Source organism: Misgurnus anguillicaudatus, chromosome 13, assembly GCF_027580225.2.
Source record: "Misgurnus anguillicaudatus chromosome 13, ASM2758022v2, whole genome shotgun sequence".
Classification (NCBI taxonomy): domain Eukaryota; kingdom Metazoa; phylum Chordata; class Actinopteri; order Cypriniformes; family Cobitidae; genus Misgurnus; species Misgurnus anguillicaudatus.
This window is the reverse complement of record NC_073349.2, coordinates 25,366,218-25,380,025: the sequence shown is the minus strand read 5'-3', so window position 1 is coordinate 25,380,025 and position 13,808 is coordinate 25,366,218.

Sequence of the window (13,808 nt, the reverse complement as noted above, 5' to 3'; positions counted from 1 at the left end):
AGAATCAATTCAACTAAAATGAAAAAAGTGTCAGAGTGGAGCACAAAAGATGTTTGTCTTTTCCGAACAAGAGGATGGGGACAAATGCTGTCAAGCTCTTAAAGGCACATTGAAGTACCCAAAAAGAGCCATAAAGGTCCATATGACTGACTTATGGGTTATTTTATAGCGTTGGTGTGTGAAAGAAGTTTAACTGGCTCAGTTGGTGGAGCATGAGACTAGTAATAGAAAGGTAACTGGTTCAATTATCAAGGAATACGAACTAATAATATTCATTTAAGTCCAAATGAAATAAAAACTGACTATTCTTATTTTTTGTGTTTATTACAAGCAAATTATCTGTATAAGTCATTATTTAAAAAAATAAATGTGTCCTCATAAACTTAAATGTAAATGTACTTTCGCCCTCTTGTGGCAAAGATTATCTGATGATGTCAGCTAGACGGTTTGGGTGGGAGTACCAATTAACTCCGCCCCCTCCAAAGGTCAATCTGATGCCAATTCCATTTCTGAATAAAACCACTACTTGTCTATATCCAATCAAAGCACATTGAAAAAAAGCCACGCCCACTGTTTTTCATGCATGATACTCTGTTTCACTCGGAAATACGTCACAACACGGAAAAGTCGATTGCGACTTCCAGTTCACAAGGATTTTAAATGCATTTTTTTATAAATAAAATAAACAAATACAATGTCTTTTGTACAGCATCTAAACAAAAAGCATCCAACATAAGGTAAATACCATTCTGTGAAAATAAAATCTTGATAAATAAATCCGTTTAAATTTAGGAACAAAGATATGGTCTTCAAGAGATAGGGATGAAGAGGGGGGTGAATACTCAACTAAAAGTTTTGGGGCTAATAATCGTCTTTGGTTTTATTGTGTTATTATTATCACTTCAATAATTTTATATAATTTATTTGTTTAGGTTTTTTCTTTCTTTCTTTTATTGTATTGAAATTTATTAATTAATAATTTATTCTTTCATAGTAATTTTTTTTTATAAAGTTTTATTTTGTATTGTTTTGAGGTATAACTAAGTAAGGTGTATGAATATTTGTAGCATGGATCGATTATTGTAAGATCTGATTTGTGGATAAGGGGTGGGATTAAATAGGTTTTTTTCTCAAATAGGCAAAGGACATTGACTATAGTAAAACAATCTTTGGGTTAATTATTGTTAATTTTTTTATTTTTTTTTAAGTTTTGCGTGATTTGTATACTTGATTTCATTTTCTTGTTTAATGCTCTTTATTTGCATAAATTCGAAATAAAGTCTATTAATTTTTTTTTTAAATAAATTAATCAAACTTTGATGCACCTTGTCACATTATAAGATTATGCGACTTGGATTGTCAAGAATATAAACATGCAGGTTCATACAAATCAAGGCTATAGTAAACATTATCAGAAGTTTAAGTTATAGCAATAAATAAAAGTACTGTCTAAGGCCACGCCCCTCTCATTCAGCATTAACCAATAGATCTCCAGCTCTCGTTGCAGCCGATCAGCATTCACATCACACACCAAGGACAGACGTGTTAGGAGTTCATTGTTTGTGACTCACCGAGACAAGTGTCCCTCATTCTCCTGTTGTCTCATTTGATTGCTCTTTCTCTCTATTATTATCTCATTCATCTCTCTCTCTTTATATGCAGGGCTGTATTGGCACCATCTGTCAGAGCTCCAGACGTTGCCTGGGGGTGATCTCCTCAAACCATGAGCATCTCGCTGTGGAGATGACCCAGACCGACACATCCAGCCTGGAGAAAAGGCCTTTACTCTGTCCAGCTCAGATGAATGTAATGACTGAATAAAATATCTGAAAAGAATCATGACATAAATATAAAGAGTCAGCCCCCTATCTTTATTTGTAACATTTTTGAATATGTTACCCTGTCTATGAAATCCAGGCTTAAGTCTGATAATCTAATTATGAGATTAGGAGTATAAAGTTTGATCTAAGTCAATATTAAAGACATCAACGTTGAATTATTACAAAATGACTTTTACATTATGTAAGGTCATTTTATGTAGAAAACAGTAAATCCTCCACTCTCAGAAATAAATGTACAAAATTCGTCACTGGGAGGTACCTTCTAAAAATGTCCTAATATGTACCATTTTTTTTGGTACAGACATACCTTTGAGGAACCAGTATGTACCAGCATGGACCACTGAGGTACCAATATGCACCTTTTAGGTACAAAGGTGGGTAACACTTTACTTGAAGAGGTGTTCATAAGAATGACATGACACCTTCATAATCATGACATGACACATGTCATGAACCTGAAGATGTTGTTACGCACATTTATGACAACTCTCATTTGTTCAATGTCATCATTTTTAATGTAAAGATGACATTGTTTGAATTTTCTTTGTTATGACAAGTTGACATAAACCAATACATCATAACTTGTAATAAATCTGTCATAAACATGACATAGCAGCATAATTATCAAACTTAAGTAACTACAAAGCTTTATGCGTTAACATTACATTAAACTGTCATTTAAATGTCATCAAGTGTTAATACTATGTCAAATAATTTTAAATACTTTAACAAAATGTAAGATACACGTCAAAATATTATACTTATCTTTAGGTATGTGCACAAAACATAAAAAACTTTTTTATTTGTTAAACACATGAAAACTAAGAAATATATGAACTGAAGAATATTCATATATTCAAATATTTGACAGAGTATTAACACTTAATGACATTTTAATGACAAATTATATGTGTACCACTGTAGTTGAGGTCAAGAAAAATATTCATGATGCTATTATAAAACTATTTGACAGAGTATTAACACTTAATGACATTTTAATGACAAATTATATGTGTACCACTGTAGTTGAGGTCAAGAAAAATATTCATGACGCTGTTATAAAACTATTTGACAGAGTATTAACACTTAATGACATTTTAATGACAAATTATATGTGTAGCACTGTAGTTGAGGTCAAGAAAAATATTCATGACGCTGTTATAAAACTTTTTGACAGAGTATTAACACTTAATGACATTTTAATGACAAATTATATGTGTAGCACTGTAGTTGAGGTCAAGAAAAATATTCATGACGCTGTTATAAAACTATTTGACAGAGTATTAACACTTAATGACATTTTAATGACAAATTATATGTGTAGCACTGTAGTTGAGGTCAAGAAAAATATTCATGATGCTGTTATAAAACTATTTGACAGAGTATTAATGACATTTTAATGACAAATTCAATTAGTATCACTGGTAAAAAGTGATCAGTTATGTTGTCTTGGTCATGTCAAGTTGTCATGACAAGTTATAATGTATTAGTTAATGTCAAGTTGTCATAAAGACATCTCAAACAATGTCATCTTTGCATTAAAAATGACATAATTGAATGCATGACACTTAATGACATTTGTCATAAACGCACATAAAATCTCCTTCATGTTCATAGCACGTGCCATGTCATGATTATGAAAGTGTTCTGTCAGTCTTATGAACACCCCTTCAAGTAGGTACGACCCCAGTGCACAACTTCTTGTACTTTTTTCAAAAGGTACATATCAAAAGCTGATATAATTTATAATACTTACACTACAAAAACTGAACTGTAGAATAATCTCCAATCGTTGTATTTTCTTGGCACAGAAAACCCACTATTCATGAAAAACTACATGATGGCATGGACCAAAAAGCAAAAGGACAAAATATACAGTACAAGTTAGTGCACCAAACGTAAAGCATCATTTGCTTCCAGTGCATTAGACATTAATCACAATATGGTCTCCAAAGGTTTGCGTCTGAAGAATAAGCCTGAATATGGTGAATATAAATCAGAAAGTAAAAGACGCCTGAGATGGAAACAGGGGAGCTAAACAAACAATAAAGCTTCAATATTTGCCCTTCATCTTTATCAGTGAGGCTGGTAGCCTCTGATCACATTCGCCATGCTCCTGAGCCGAGACGGCAGCTAGAGAGCGAGAGAGCAGGGAAATCACACCCAAAAGCCCCTATTGAACCATCAAGTAACAGGCTTTGTTGAGACAATGCTAGCCGGGGGCTGGTGGAAAGACGGGTGTATTTCAGGCAGCCAATAAACACTGTTCTCCCGCAGGGCATATAGAGGAAAAACAGTAAAAGAAGAGAGACTTCTGACTTTAAAGGTACAGTTCATCCAAATATTTTCATTCTGTCATCATCTATTTACCCTCATGTCACTCCAAACCATCTTCCATATCATAAAAATAGCTCATGAATAACGTTCTAAGTAATCTAAAATAAAATTTTGTGAAGGAACAGACTAGATGTAAGTCTTATACTTTTTGCATTTTGTATTTGATTTATGCATTTGGCAGACACTTCATTCACAGCAACTTACATTGAATTACAAGTTATACATTTGGTCCAAAAGTGTGCACACTGGGAACGAACCCATCACCTTAAGTGCTGCTATACCAACCATGCTATAGAAAGAAGTTTCATTTTTGGGTGAACTAATCCTTTAACTCAATGCACATAAACGTATGAATGGGTGCGCAAAAGCAGCATACTCCCCCTCATATGCTACACAATACTTACTGTATGCACTGTTCAGTGGCTCTCTGAAGCCATTCTCTCTAAATCCCAGATCTTTGCAATGCTGGATTAGTCCGATTTACAGAGATTAAGAGGCTGAATGTCAAGTTCAAGGCTGTCTTTTAACGGTTTAATTCTCTGTATGGTGGGCCGTGGTTGTACGGGCTTAAATGGATCGTCAGACGTCGTCGATTAAGCTCATTAGGCCTTTAAAGGAGCTGCCTGACTCGTGCACCCATCACTGTAATCAGATCCTTTGAAAATGAGAATCAATTAAGGCCATCATTTCTCATCCTTGTCTGGGTGGTGTACAAAGGGTGTTGAACTTAACATTTATCACGGACTAAGTCATTGAACACAAGATGTGTTTAACATGACAAAGGGATTTGAGCGGCTGTGCGGTTTTCCGTTGACTGAATGATTAACACGAAGGCACTGCGGTGCATTCGAAGTCGCCCCAAATGTCTGTGAAAACCAACCTGAGCTCACAAATTTCCATGAAGCAGTCACGCATTATTTTGCTCAGTTTTGCGTCACATTGTAACGTATTTCCAGCATTTTACGTGGCCCTGCCACGACTTTCTTTTCCGTGACAGTTTTACGGATTGGTTACTCAACTGTTTTTGCTATTTTTAAACAATTGTCGCTTCGCTTTGGGGTTAGATTTGCTGTTTGCGTTACGATGTCACTTAAAGTATTGGTATATATTATTGTTCTAACCCCAAACCAAAGCGACAATTGTAAGAAAACAGTTGAGTAACCAATACGTGAAACTGTCACGGAAAAGAAAATCGTGGCAGGGGCACATAAAATGGTGGAAATACGTGACAATGTCACACAAAACTGAGCAAAATAATGTGTGACTATTTCACGTATTTTGTGAGATCAGGCTGGTGAAAACCCAACCAAAGTAATTTTTTTGTGCTGAACTGTTTTCTATATAAAATTATTCTATATATTGTAAATAACTTTTTGTGAAATATATTAAAAGGATAGATCACTTTGAAATTAAATTTTGATATGTTTTAGCTTACCTAAGGGGCATCCAAGATGTAGGTGTCTTGGTTTCCGCGGTAGTTTCACTTTTGATGTTTTTAGGTCAAACCGTTGTTGTCTGTCAGTCATATAATGCAGGTCTATGGTCACTTACTAAACGTTACCTCAAAGAGCATGCACAGAGAAGTCCAAATTAAACAACTGTCCATCGTAAGTACACATTGATGGCCTAAGACACGAAACGAGTGGTTTGTGTGAGAAAACGAACACTATTTATATTGTTTTTGCCTCTTGTACACAACCACGTTTGTGCTTAGTCTGCTCATGCGCCGGAAGTGATCGCTCGCGCCTGTACGTCACTCATTGTTTACACAGAACAGAGAATGTATGTAAGACAGCTAATAGACATTGTACTAATTTGCGCTTATCCGGGATGTTTAAACCGACGTAAAAGAAAACAATTACATATGCTCGCACGAACTCGAGGCAAACATATCAGAATTTAATTTCAAAGTGAACTATTGCTTTAAGAGTTTGGTTCCAGAACGCGATAAACGGCATTTTAAAAATGTGTATTGTGTTTTAAAAAGTAAATTTTTTATTTTACGCAAAATCCGATATCCGCTGTATTATTCTGTCTTTATTTTTAAACCGTGACAAACACCAGTCTTCATTCTCTGCAGAATGCAATAAATCCGCCTAACTAATCACAGCGCACCATTCCATGAATTGCAGCGGCGCTTTGAATACACACCGAATCCTAGTTTTCCTCATCTACTTTTTACTTCGTGATCATCAAACAAACAAAAACAAAATAATACTTTCGATGGCATTGCTAAACCAGTGGTGGTTTTCTGTGGCGAGGAAGAAATGTAAGCCATCAAAATCGAATAATTTACGTGAGAGGCGAAGGAAAAAATGCCGGCTGTTGCTTGTTCTAAAATGACAGCATCAAGCTTCTGTCATGCTAACACATTGACCCCAGAGGATCTTATGAAAAACTTTCCATTATTTAATTCGAAGCCAACGAAAATCAAGCAGGACCAAAACATTTCACAGCCGATCGCTGTTAAAAAAGTTTAGCGACGATGTCCCAAGGATGACAGCAGCAATGACAGTGTTCTTAATATGACAAAGTAAGTGTTTTGATTAATGCCTTTAATGCTTTTAATCAGTTTATACCACTAGTCAACTAAATGAAAGAGAGAGAGAGAGAGAGAGAGAGATTTAAAGAGAGACAGACAGATAGGTAGATCAAAGAGACCCTGTATTGGTCATTCAATGACATAAATCTTTGAAATGAGAAGGTCATTGGTCTCTTCAGGCCAGTAAACGTGAAGAAGAAAACCCTTTGATGAAATCTGATTGTCTCTTTGAACTCTTTGAAAGCAGTAGAAAGTACTTTTTAAAACATATTTTTGGGTTTAATTTCTCTTTCAGTGCAGTGCCTTTGGTTCCTGGTGGGGTTGGATGGAGTTTAAATGTTAGCACAGTGGGTGTGGGATCTTTGCTCTTCCTGCCCTTTGATGCTTGCCACCCTCTGTCTAAAAATGACAAACACAAACACACACACACACACACGCACACGCACACACTCACGCACACACTCACACACTCACACACACACACACACACACACACACACACACACACACACACACAGAGAGAGAGAGAGAGAGAGACAGAGAGACAGAGAGACAGAGACAGGGGAGAGAGAGAAAGGTCAGCATACATGCAACTGTTCCTTAATTACATACAGGCTTAACAAATCTTTTAATAAGCTAATTAATAATCAGTGGGTCAGATTTCAGTTTTCTCACTACAAAGCAAGTGTGTAAGTGTAAACAGCTTAGCTTTGAAGAGAGACAGACACATTCTGTGAGACTGCGAATGAACAGGATGGGGATCAGACGGAGGGAGGAATCAGAAAGACCGTCTTTTCTACAAACACAAGGCTGCCTTGAGCCGACAATAACCTTCTGATTACATTATATTTGGCAACACTGTTTGAAATACTGGAGCAGATATAAAAGATTATACATACTTTGTGTATGGCTACTTTTCTGCAGATTACATGTTGGCATTTATTTACATTTGCGAATCTGGCAGACGCTTTTATCCAAAGCAACTTACAGTGCATTAATACCAATCTCTGCTACTTCGCTCTGCTTCGTAGACAGAGTCTGGAAGGGCATAATTGACAATACTTTACTTAGGGTTAGGTGTAAAATCATTGGTCTAAACGTAAGCCAATCACATAACAGTTGGTTATGATGTGTGTTATGTGCCGACTCAACCATAGATATGTATAATAAAGGCTAGATATCTCGCCCACGCTGCTGGCCAATTGAGTGAGACGTCCATATTTGGCAGCCATCTTACCACAGGGAGATCGAATACTCATAGCATTGTGTTTGATCTCACGAATTTCCGTGGCATGGTCACGGAATTTTTTGCTAATTTTTCCGTGGCATTCTCGCGGATCTCCGCATATTTCGACTTTCTTTTCCGTGGCATTCTCACGGATTGGTTACTCAACAGTTTTGTCCTATTTTCTTACCATTGTCGCTTCGGTTTAGGGTTAGATTTACATAAAATGACATCCCTGCCCAAACCCAACTCTAACCCCAACGCCAGGCAACAATTGATTAAAGTTTAGAAAATATAAAAGAATACATCAGAAAAAATTGTATAAACAAATACTTAAAGTTAAATACTAACACAAACACCAAATCTAACCCTAAACCGAAGCGAAAATGGTTTGAAAATAGGAAAAAGCAGTTGAGTAACCAATCCGTGAGAATGCCACGAAAAAATTAGCAAAAAATTCCGTGAATATCCCACGGAACTTTGTGAGATCATGTTGGTTTTAATAGTACATGTACTTTTAAATGACCATAACTTGCTTAATTTTTTACAGATTTTCATAATAATAATAATAATGAAACATGTTAAAGCATCTAGAATTATGGCCATGTTAATAACGTTTGTAAGAAAATTGGTAGAAAATTGAGCAAGTTATGGCCATTTAAAAGTACCTGCACCATTAAAACTCAAGATGGCCGCCAGGTGATGACGCTAGAGACTACATTAGACACATCTAGCCTTTATTATACATATCTATGGGCTCAGCCGCATCAAACTTCTGCTGTAAACACATATATGATGTGAAAACAAATCCATCGAGTGAACATGGATGTGAACAACTTTTGCAGATTATGTGAAGTAAATCTAGTAGGGCCACAACATCACCTCCATTCAAAATGTTTAACAAACACTCAGGCTTCAGTTGGCAAATGCCGGGAATATTCTCCACAACAGAGCAAATAGCATCCTGTGTCTTCATGTCTGTTGTCGTTTTTGATTTCCCTAACCTAAACTACAATCTACATTCAGCGATTAGCGTCTACATCACAACTCTCAGACCAGACCGCCCTCTGTTCGTTGATTGGCTGGCTGTTGCGGAGCCGGAGGAAAACTGGGAGAAGGTTTGCTATCTCGGACAGAGTACAGAAACTAACTAAAATTGAGTATTCCATGGGTTCAAACCCATGACCGTTTGCCCTGCTAATGCAATACTATACCACTGACGCACTATGCAGGTCCACTGTATTTATTGCTTCACTTCAAAATTAAGAGAAATTCTGTAGACCGCGATAAAAGTTTAGCCCAAAATGAGTCAATTTACTCAAACTCTTGTCTTTTCAAATCCATTTGATTTATGATTTTTAAAAGGTATAATTAATTGTTTCATACAGTGGCAATCAGAGGAAGAGGACTTCACTTTGATTTGAATAACTATACCAAGAACTCAATGAAACTACTGTTGCTCCACACAAGCCTTAGTAATTGTTCAAGTTCTCTGGAGGTGGAGAACGAGCTATAGACCAGAATTTATTGAGCTCTCAATGTCAATAGGAATCAATCTGAACACAAAGACCTTCATGGATTCCAACAGTCGCTTTGTGAAAGAAGTTTCTCTTTCTAAGGAAAACTACACTTACATAAGTAACAATTACTCATACATTTTCAGCCCTTTCAAATAACTTGGCTAAAGTCAAGGCGGGTCAAACTATTATTTAAACCAAATACAGTTTCTCATATTTTATACATTTTAAAAGGCTTACGGACTACTGAAACATGAGCCACAATAGAATAATAAACCCTTTATTCAGGACGTAGTACGCCATTTTAAAATATACATATGTGGCCTTGAACCGCAAAAATTCAGATTTAGACATCATCTGAAAGCTGAATAAATACATTTTTCATTAATGTATGGTTTGTTAGGAAATACAAAAATATATTTGTCCGAAATACAACTAGATCTGGAATCTGACGGTGCAAAAAATAAAAATAAAAATAAAATAAAAATAAAAAACACATATTACTAATGATAAATGCATTTTTTACATATATTCAAAAATAGGAAATTCTCTAAGTGGAACAACGTATTGTTGGCTATTGCTACAAATATACCCAAGCGACTTATGACTGGTTTTGTGGTCTAGGGTCACATATTTGCTGTATATATCTATTTATTATAACATTACTATATGTGTCCCTACCTGTGAAATTCAGGCTAAAGTCTTATTTATGAGATTAGGAGCATTAATGGGCACATATTTTGTTGCTAAAAACAACGTTATTTTGTGTTTGTGGTATAATACAATGTGTACGTGTGGTTTATGGTTAAAAAACATATTTTCCACATTTTTGCACATTTTTGTACAAAACCAGATATCTCAGATATGCTCTGATTTTGTACAAAGCTCATTGATCTGAAAAGCACTGTGTACGGCCAGCTTACCAGTACGTTGTGATTGGCCTGAATATCTCTGACGTCAGTCGGAAATGTGACAGTCCTTACCTTACCAAAAGTGAATCCGCCAGTGTCCCGATATGGCGCTGACATCTTGGGTCTTGAGTCTGCGCAGTAGCAATTTCGGGACCAGTCCTGCGCAGTAGTGAGCAGGAAGTAAAGCCGCGAAATCAAGACCCCGCCCTCGCTCTCGCAGAATGCGCATATCACACAATATCACAGCTGTCAATCATGACGTGACACCACCGTTTTTATATCATTAAATATCTAACTAAACATAAACTTATTTTAAAAACAAACATTTGAATGTACATCAGCGTGATAAAAGCTACAGTAAATGACCAGGTTCGGAAAAAAGATAATTGAAGTGTAATTAAATTTTTTAGTTGGTCTCAAGTCCCATTGAATAACATGGGGAGGCGGGGTTTATGACCTATACTGGGACCACTGGGGGGCGATCGAGACGTTTTGGCTTCACTTTTCAGGGCTTGTGCGGCACGCTTGCCATGGACATGAATAAATGTTAAATTGTGACTATAACACGGCTATGCGTGAGATCATGTTGTTTTAAAACTACTTACTTGAAACAGTTTCTTCATTCCATAGGGCTATAAAACTTTCCATGTCACTTTCCCTTTATCCGTCCGTCTTGTGCACCTGTGAGCTCACGCCTTGTCTTACTGGGGTCCCACAGGCCATCCTTCACACCTGGCCGTCTGCAGATTTCAGCCCACTCACAGCTCACCGATCTGTACTGGCACACTTGTTGTGTGGCCATGCACATCAGTAGGCACCCCAGACTACATCTCCAAAACTCAGACAGGTGTGAGGACTTTGACAGGCCACTGAGACCACTCGTGTAAATGTCCAAAACCAGACCATCGCTGCGTCCCACTTCGCATATTATGCAAGAGTACAATTAATGCACTTATAAATTCCTTGTTTTTTTTTTCAAATATTTTTTACATGTGTGGCAGGAATCGCGAAGCCAAATGTGCCCCTGCAATTTTTAAGTTTTTGAAAATTAAAAATGAACTTAAATGCTTATAAATAATAAATTAGACGCTAACACTTTAATGCAATGTAAAAAGTATGCAACACAAGGGTGCAATTGTCACTCCTCGCCAATAAACATGTAAGACTTGAATCTGCATAATATAAAGTGAGATGCAGATGAATAAAAGTGAAAAATACAATAGACTGCAGTGCACACAGTAGAAACGAACCAAAGAAATGTTTGAAAAACCTTCGAATTACCTCTGAATACTAAACAGAGATGAAGGAACTCATCCTTTGACAGGGGATCAAATGGACATTTTTTATTCTGTCTGTTCGTATTCGCCTCTCTCTCTCTGTGCCCCCTCCGCAGCCCTTTATTTTTATCTCAGTGGATGTGCTCACGGCAATGTGACTTTGTCTTATTTCACATCCAAAGATCGCCATTGCAACACTATCGCCGCTGGCAAAATAGTCAAAAGTGATCCAAACAAAAGATGAAATGTACAGAGCAAAAACAACCATTTGAAGTGCACCGCTCACTCATGAGCCGCGGTGGCACAGCAGACCAAAGCCCATCCGTGGAGCGCGACCTGACTGCGCAATGAATTGTGGGTTAAAAACCCATCATCCTCAAGGTTGCCAATGAGAGCTCTTTGGAGGCCTGCTCCGGGTCCCTAACAATTCCCAAGGGAGGCCCACACGAACGTACGACCAAATTCCAGACCATTTCCATGCAGGTCCATTAATGACTTCACCACGGGCAGCACCGGAGGCTCTTGGCACTGCTGTGCCGGCTTTATTGACTGTTCTGACATGCGGAGGTCTCAAGGGAGGTGCTGGGGAGAGCAGTGAGTCACACAGCTGCGGGGCCATTGTGACAGGCCTGACAGACACATACTCGCCACGCAGAGAGACAAACCATGCGTTCGGTCCTGGGGTTGCATTCGGCCGACGTTTCTCTGTAAATCTATGCAATATGTCTCGGGGAGTCTGGCCGTGCGACGCTGGAAGCAAATTTACGGTAAATGCAATTTATTGCATTAAGAATTTATATTCTCCTGTCACACCTGGCAGTCTGTGGACAACTAATTGCTAACTTCCTAGAAATAGAAGTCATAAATGCCGTGGTCTGGCGAACGGGCCTTAACACATTAATGCGGGAGGTGTGATTTTGAATCACATGAAGCACATTCGAACGCAATATTAGCCATATTTTAATAAAGGTGAAATTACAAAAATGCAAGAGAGTTTGATGTCAGACAAAAATCTAAGTTATTTTAGAGATGGATACAATATTAACAAAACAAGAATTTATTCCTTCGAAAGGTTATATTATAAAACCAAAGGATTGTGTACTACATTTACATATATTTAGCAGATGCTTGTAATCCAAGGTGACTTACAGTGCATTCAAGCTATACATTTTATCTACAGGAACACAATACTAAGATTTATTTAACACTTTACTTGAAGGGGTGTTCATAAGACTGACATGACACCTTCATAATCATTACACGTGCCATGAACATGAAGGAGATTTTATGCATGTTTATGACAGCTGTCATTAAGTCTCATTTATTAAATTATGTCATTTTTAATGCAAAGATGACATTGTTTGAGATGTCTTTGTTATGACAACTTGACATTAACCAATATATCATAACTTGTTATGACAACTTGGCATTACCAAGATAACATAACGGACCACTTTTTACCAGTAATACAAATATCATTTGTCATTAAAATGTCATTTAGTCTTAATACTCTGTCATATAGTTTTATAACATTGTCATTAATATTTTTCTTGACCTCAACTACAGTGGTACACACAGGGGCGTCATGCACCAATTTTTTTTAAGGGGGCACAGTGTCAACAGCTCACAGAAATTTGTGCATACACAGCCATCAAACGAAATATTATAGCGCTTTCAGTCTTTTCCATGGCACTTACATTTCTAACAATCTGAAAACCCCTGCTTTCATGCAAAAACCTCCAAAATAAGAGTGATGACCTACTTTAATATCAAATACTATTCAATCGGAATAATGACACATTTGCATCATATTTACATCTGAAACGGCATGTTAAGTCTTAATGGCTTGTTTAATTGTGTCATTAATGCATTTTGCACAACAACTACATTATCATATAAAATTAATGTAATTTTAAATCCATAAAGTATATAAACAACGAAAATGACATAAGCTATAGCCACGTGATTGATTTTAATGTTCAATAATGATTTAAAAAAATATGTTTAGATAAAATTATTAGAGGAACGTATTTTTGCATTAAATTTTACCTCATGTGAGCATGTGAGATTCCGCGCCCGCGTGAACGCTGGCGAAATTTGGCGTTGTGCCAAGAAGATGAATCTCTACTAATATAACGTTGAGACGGTCACATTTAAA